This window comes from Lissotriton vulgaris, chromosome 5 (genome assembly GCF_964263255.1).
Source record: "Lissotriton vulgaris chromosome 5, aLisVul1.2, whole genome shotgun sequence".
In the NCBI taxonomy this organism is placed as follows: Eukaryota; Metazoa; Chordata; class Amphibia; order Caudata; family Salamandridae; genus Lissotriton; species Lissotriton vulgaris.
Genome location: NC_141693.1, coordinates 1,768,684,058 through 1,768,691,570, shown reverse-complemented (window position 1 = coordinate 1,768,691,570; position 7,513 = coordinate 1,768,684,058). Strand labels below are relative to the sequence as shown.

The window sequence follows — 7,513 nt, the reverse complement described above, 5'->3', positions numbered from 1 at the left end:
TGAGCAGCTAACAAGGAGATGACCCAAGGTACAACAATATGTCTCAATACTACAACAGAAAACTCAGAGAGGTTTAGGTGGCACACTTTGTGAAAATCAGGATGTTATGCCCCCTGCTTTAAGCCACACCCTTAATCCCTTAATTACATAGGCCAAGCCTCTTGAAAAGGATTCCTAGTTATGCTTCTTTAGTCAAACCCCATTTATAGACCTCTTCCCCGGCCCCACCAACACCTTTGTCATTCTACTTACGGCATTGATTCAAAGAAAACACAGCCATTCACTAGATTTTTACTATGAACAAAGTAATCCCTCTAGCCCTAAATTTCTTTAAAGAAATTTAGGTCTAGACGGATTACTTTGTTCATAGTTTTGATTTATTCCCCCTGTTCCCTGACTTGTTGAATTATTCTCCCGTGGGGGGTGACTAGCTCATTTTGATTCACCAGATTTTTCCCATGGGTGGACAAGGCGTGGTTTGTCCCCCAAAGGGCTCAAATAAAGGTGTTGCACTCTAGGCTATCTCTGGCATATAAGGAGACCTGGAAAAGCTTATTGACTTTCAATGTTCTGGGGCAAGATGCAAATGATGAGTGAAGAAATCATTGAACTCTGAGCTTCTCAAAGTAAGTGGGTGTAGTGTCAGCATTCAGGATGCTTTCCAGGGAGTTCCTGTCCTCTCTTTATGCTTCTAACAAGTGACAAGATGAAGGACTCCAGAGGACTTTTGGACAGTGTGGACACTACGATGTAAGAACAAGAAGAGTCCCTCTTTCTTGTGCCCTTATGACATCACAGTGCCTATCACCCTTAAGCAAAGTTTTATATGAAGGTTTCCGCTGGGGCAGACACACTTTTCAAGTGATTGTGTTTGGAAACACAGGATATTGCTTTCATATTGATAAACAACACTAACAATGTAAAACACATAGTATGTATAGAAGTGAGACACATAAGTACAATGTTATGCAGATACAAAGAAGATTATTTGGAGGACACTCCTAGGACATTGAGGAATTTATGGAGAGTGTGGGGATTGGCATCAAAAAAAGATTATGAAAAAAACTTTTGAACTAGGGTTATTGCCAAAATAGCTCATGAGAAGCCACAGTAACTACAGCTAGCAACAGGCAAACCTTGTCCTAATGAGAAACAGTGGTACAAATCTCATTTGTGAATTCATGGTAATTCCCTTTATCATGTTTGCTGTCACGTGGCTGGACATTTCTTCACTCAGTTTCTAAGAGTTTCAGTACCTGCCGGCTGAAGATTCTAGTGCCAAATTGAAGATGGGTGTGCCACAGGGCTGTGAAATGTGGCCCAAAATGCTTTACCTGTATGTGTTGTGGTCAGTGACCTCCCCCTTGGCTGACTCAAACTAGCAGTGGCTTTTAAACTACTGTGCTAACATTTTACCATCTTCTGTTGCCTGTATAATATTCAAGTACCCCTTAAATGTGATCCCAGTGTTCCTGCACCCATTGATAGTGGGCACCATTGAAGGTCTGGTCCTATGTGCCCCATAATTCTTTTCTATTCCATGACTGGTACTTCTGCACTTTAAGATATGCCACTTTACCATGCTTGCACACCCCTTGATGTGATACTATTTTATAGCTATGGATGATGGGGACTCCATATTAGGTTACACTTTGAATCATTCACTAATACTAGGGGTGGGCAGAAAACTCCGCTCTGCCAGCGTAGTGGATAAAGCCAGCCACCCCTGCTCCCCGGGAGTCCCTGCTTCTGAAAGCAGCCAGGCCGGGGAGAGCCTCCCTGGGCCCCAGTGGACCCCCATCCCCAGCGCCTGGACCCTTGGCTGCTTGCAGGACGGGGAGCTCCCACACCCTGGAGCCCACCTGACGAGGCACGAGCCCTGGACCCGGTCCCAGCTTCTGAACGCTAGCCAGGCCGGGGAGAGCTTCCTCAGGCCCTGGCGGACCCCCGTCACTAGAGCCCGGACCCTCGGCTGGATTCCAGGATGGGGGGCTCCCGCAGCCTGGGACCCTGGGATGCAACATGAACCCCGGGTCCGGTCCCAGCTTCTGAACCCTAGCCAGGCTGGGGAGAGCCTCCCCAGGACCCAGTGGACCCCCGCCCCCAGCACCCAGACCCTCTGATTGCTTGCAGGATGGGGGGTTCACGCACACCTTGGCCCGCCGGACGGAGCTTAAGCCCTGGGCCCGATCCCAGCTTCCGAACCCTAGCCCTGGGCCCCGATGAACGCTTGGACCCTCGGCTGGCTTGCAGGAAAGGGGAGGCTCCAGCAACCCCACGGCCGGCCGGATTGAGATCAAGCCCCGGGCCCAGCCCCTGCTTCCGAACCCTAGCAAGGCTAGGGAAAGCACCCCTCAGCCCCGATGAATGCCCGTACCCTTGGCCTGCAGGACAGGGCTCAAGCCTCGGGCCTGGTCCCTGCTTCCAACACCCAGCCAGGCCGGTAGGAACCCTCCCGGGCCCCAGTGGACCCAGGTTCCCGGGACACCGAACCCCTAGGCTTGTTTTCCGGCACGGGGAGGCTCCGGCATCCCCCATGGCCTGCCAGACCGAGCTCAAGCCCCGGGTCCGGCCCCTGCTTCTGAACCCTAGCCAGGCCGGGGAGAGCCTCCCTTGGCCCCGATGAACGCCCACAACCTCGGTTGTCTTGCAGGAAGGAGCTCAAGCCCCAAGCCTGGGCTCAGCTTCTGAACTCTAACCAGGCCGGGGAGAGCCTCCCCAGCATCTGGACCCTCGGCCGGAACCAAGGAGGCTTATGCCCAGGCCACGTCCTCTCCCCGACGGCCTGCCCGGGAAGCCCATTTTTCTCGACTATTAAACCCCCATGTAGTGGGGGCTTACAGAAATTTGGGGAAGGACAAAAGTTAGAGTTAGCCTGGCCACCAGCCGGTAGATGTGCTTTGGTCTTGAGTAAACGGACTTAGGGACCGCTTGGGGATCTGTAGTCCCTTTTTAGTGTTGTCTGCGGGATGGGCGCACCGTCTGACGTATGACACGCCTCATTAGTATGCGCATTGCCGGCCGCCCCCAACTTTGGGGTGGATTGACTGGAGAGACGCTGCAGCGAACACTGTAATAACGTGTCGCCGATCCTTTTGGATACTTAAGGTAATTTCCTTTCCTCTCTCCGCATATTTATGCGAGCACGCTGCGCTGGCAGCGAAGTCCTTGTAAAGTAAAGGAGAATACTGAGGAGTGTGTTAGGTACGACAGTTGAGTGATAGGCAAATATGGCCCCCTCGGTTTTCTTCCTTTGAGGGTCATCGTTTAGGTTTTGTTATCTAGCCGAGATGTAGCTTTGAGAGCGGAACCCTCGGAGTTTGGTGGGCACGTGATTTATGGGTATTGTGAGCCGCCCCGTCTCCCTGATTTTGATCTGCATTTGACCGGCTGACCTCCACTATTGGTTAAATTAATAACTGGCAATGTCGGTAAAGGTGGGTGTACGCACGTAGTATAGATTTTAGATGTGTGTAGTCTAACATGTGCGCACCTTTATTTAGTGCAGTGTGAACACTGGTGGAGGGTAAGTGAGGAAAGAGGTTTGAGTGACTTACGATGTGTTGTTCCTCTCTTCTTCTTTTTCCTGGGATCCGGTATGATGGTAGGAAGACCGTGAGACTTGAGCCACTTCTGATATATTTTATCTCTATCTGGGCGGACACAGTGAAGGTATAAGGTATGTTCGCTGGGACTTGTTTTAGATAGCCTGTTGATAGTGATGGCTGCTATGTGGCCATTTCCCCCATGTTGGATCTGTTCCTGTGATTGATTGGCCTCTCTATGTGTTTATCCCATGTAGAGTTCTCGAGACTAGAGCCGAGACAGTGGTTCCTACCCCATCCTCTTGGTTGGTTGTGTGGGTTGGCCGGCGATACCTGCCCTAGGTTTTGCCAGGGCCTTGAAGATTAGGTATTTATATTTGACACGAGATATGTTTTATAGTACTTGGCATGTATATACACTTATACACTCTGGGATATAAGGTGAAAAATACTTTTTGTCCTTAGTTTGTTTGATTTTGTCACACATTTGTGCTGTTCACCCTTAGAGGTGTGGCTGTGGTTCCTTTTGATAGTCTCCTGTATTATTAATGTTTACTTTATTATTATTTGTTCTTGGAGTTGTCCCTGGTTGGGCTTTGACTATCTGTCTTTTTCCCTTCCTTGATGGAATCACTTAGTGACACTGCATTTCCACATGTAGGGGAGAGGTTATAATTCTTGCAGCTGTAATGTAATATGTTGTCTTGTTTAGGTAAGAAAGAGGATAACATATGTATTTGTTGTCACTAGAGTACCCATGTCCTGATGAAGGCTACATCATCTGGCTGAAACGCGACCGCAACTGCGTCGACACCTCTTGCTTTGAACGGAGTCCCCTGTTATAATTCAAGAAAGAGACACCTCTTGCTTTGAACGGAGTCCCCTGTTATAATTCAAGAAAGATTTTAGTTTTTCCTAGGTGCACCAACACAAATGTAGGCTGGGTTGATGTGTTAACCCCCTGGTGCTTTGCTTTTGGGACTATCATTTTGTTGTACACTCCACTCCAATTTAAGAGGAGGTACATATGTACATTGGTGTGTGTATATATATTTTTATATATTTCTTGTATTGAGGGTACAGAGAAGTGTTTTTTGATATTGTAAATGTTTTGTATATTTGTATATAATGTACATGTGATGTGTTGTATATAGACTGTTATTTGTTGTGCCTCTCTGGCTGTCCGCTCATATATGTGTATATGAATTAATATATACTCATCCTGTGTAAAATTCATTAATCACAAAATAATTAATTGTTTCTTGTTTGAAAATTAAAAGTGGATTGATCCCTTCAGTGCCTTTTGATTCTACTTTTTCATCCTTGGATGTCTCCTGCTCAGGTACGGGAGGGTGAGGTGGGCTGACCCCTAACCATTTTTTCTAGTCGCAGGGCCATCTGGTCACCCAGCCCGCAGGGCCACCTGGTTACCCGGCCCACAGGGCCACCTGGTTACCCGGCCCACAGGGCCATCTGGTCACCCGGCAAGCAGGGCCATCTGGTCACCCGGCAAGCAGGGCCATCTGGTCACCCGGCAAGCAGGGCCATCTGGTCACCCGGCAAGCAGAGCCATCTGGTCGCCTGGCCCGCAGGGCTATCTGGTCGCGCCGCCAGGCGACCAGATGACCCGGGACGACCCAGCGCCCGGATGTCCTGGGAGGGTGCTGTACCCAGTCACCCTTGCAGTCCAGCGAGGGTGGCCAGGTGGTCCGAGGCAGCCGCTCAGGATGCTCCTCCTTCCAGGATGCTGCTGCTGCTCACCTCTCTGCTCGCTTTGCCCGGGAGCAGTGGGAAGGGGAGGCCCAGCCGGCCCAGGCCATCTGGTCACCCTGCTGACCTGCAAGGGATGGTGGCCCACATCCCTGCACCCCGGTGGGACAGGGACGGGAGGGGAAGACCCCCGTGCGGGAGGGTATGTGGTGGAGGCAGCCTCCCACAGGCCCAAGTTACCCCCTCTGCGTCCCTCATGCCTGCCCGGTGGCAGAGAGACCCACCCCTGGGTGTGGTGGAGGAGGGCGTCCGCGGTCACCCACGCATGGAGAGACAAAAGCTTGGCTCCGAGGATGACTCTCAATAGATCGTAGCGAGGTAGCTGCTCTGCTACTTATGAAACACTGACCCAGAATCAGGTCGTCTACGAATGATTTAGCACCGGGTACCCGACGAACATGAGGTGCACTAAGGGTGATGGAGGCGGCCCCCTTCCGTCCGTGCTCTGGTCCCCAAGTGAGCGGCTCTACACACCGGCCCCCCCTGAGAGAGGCCGGCTATACTAGGCCAACCGAGGCCCCACAGCACTGCGGTATCGTTACGGTTTAGGGGGGATTCTGACTTAGAGGCGTTCAGTCATAATCCTACAGATGGTAGTTTCGCCCCATTGGCTCCTCAGCCAAGCACATACACCAAATGTCTGAACCTGCGGTTCCTCTCATACTGAGCAGGATTACTATTGCAACAACACATCATCAGTAGGGTAAAACTAGCCTGTCTCACGACGGTCTAAACTCAGCTCACATTCCCTATTAGTGGGTGAACAATCCAATGCTTGGTGAATTCTGCTTCACAATGATAGGAAGAGCTGACATCGAAGGATCAAAAAGCGGCGTCGCTATGAACGCTTGGCCGCCACAAGCCAGTTACCCCTGTGGTAACTTTTCTGACACCTCCTGCTTGAAACCCAAAAAGTCAGAAGGATCGTGAGGCCCCGCTTTTACGGTCTGTATTCATACTGAAAATTGCCCTTCTGCTCCAAGGGAGGTTTCTGTCCTCCCTGAGCTCGCCTTAGGACACCTGTATTATCGTTTGACAGGTGTACCGCCCCAGTCAAACTCCCCACTTGCCACTGTCCCCGGAGTAGGTTGCGCCCGGCGGGCGCCGACGCTTGGAGCTAGATGAGAGAGCCCCATGGGGCTCACCGCCCCGCCACAACGAGTAAGTAAAAAAACAATAAGAGTAGTGGTATTTCAACGGCGGCCTGAGGGCCTCCCACTTATCCTACACCTCTAATGTCTCTTCACAGTGCCAGACTAGAGTCAAGCTCAACATGCTCCTGGCTGAAGACGGCTGATAGCCAGAAACCGGTCCTAGGATGCTTGATTCCGGTCCAGGGAAGGCATGGCTTGGCAGTTCGGTCTGGATGGTTCCCATGAGGCACAGGGTCAAGACTGAAATGCATATGGCCATGTCTGAACTGGGGTGGCTTGGTGAGCAAAATAACAATGGTTTAAACCCAGATCTGTGACTGGGGGTGAATATTTTGCCATTGTGCATATTCTGTCCATCATCTTGTGTGTTTTGCTGTGCACTTTATACAAGTCATTCTGACCAATCCTATCAGGCGCCACTGCTTTCTTTAAATTGGAGTTCTCGAAGGCATAAGTTATTTCCAGCAGTGTTATTTCTTTACATAGATTTCTAATTTCCTAATCCTCTGGTATCCGATCAATCGGCATGAAATTAGGATTTTTCTTGTTTTCTTTCTCAATTATGTCTTTGTAGTATTGAAATATTTCATCAGCACTGATTTGGCAAGTGGCATCTCTGCCCCATCAGTGATAATCCTAGCAATTTTCTTTTTGTATTTTTTAAACATTGCCTGGTATTCTTTATAGCTGCCCTTTGCTTTGGCATCATTTTTCTTGTGCGTCCGATTAAGCCTTCCGTTTTTCTTGTCTTTTTTTGTTATCTTGTTCCCTACTGAGGCATTCTGGTGCTCATCTTGAGCAGAGTTCATAGGCTCATTATTGAGTTCACTTGCTGGTTTATTTGTTGGTACACTTGCTGGTTTAGGACTTATATCAGTGGTGTTTTCTGCAGTATAAGTCATTACCTCATCCATCAGACCCATAGCAGCATCGTGCTGCTCTAAGTTTTGGGTGTACTTCTTGATTTCTGTGATTCTGTCTTCCAGCTCATCAAAGTTCTTGATTTTGTGCACACGTTTGCGATTGATAAAGTCTCTGTGCTTT

The 7,513-nt window shown here is 49.8% G+C and overlaps 1 pseudogene; it reads right to left on the bottom strand.

Annotated features, from left to right (window-relative positions):
* Positions 1-5,588: 5,588 nt before the first annotated feature.
* Positions 5,589-7,513, bottom strand: part of LOC147717118 (28S ribosomal RNA) — a 6,875-nt pseudogene continuing 4,950 nt past the window's right edge.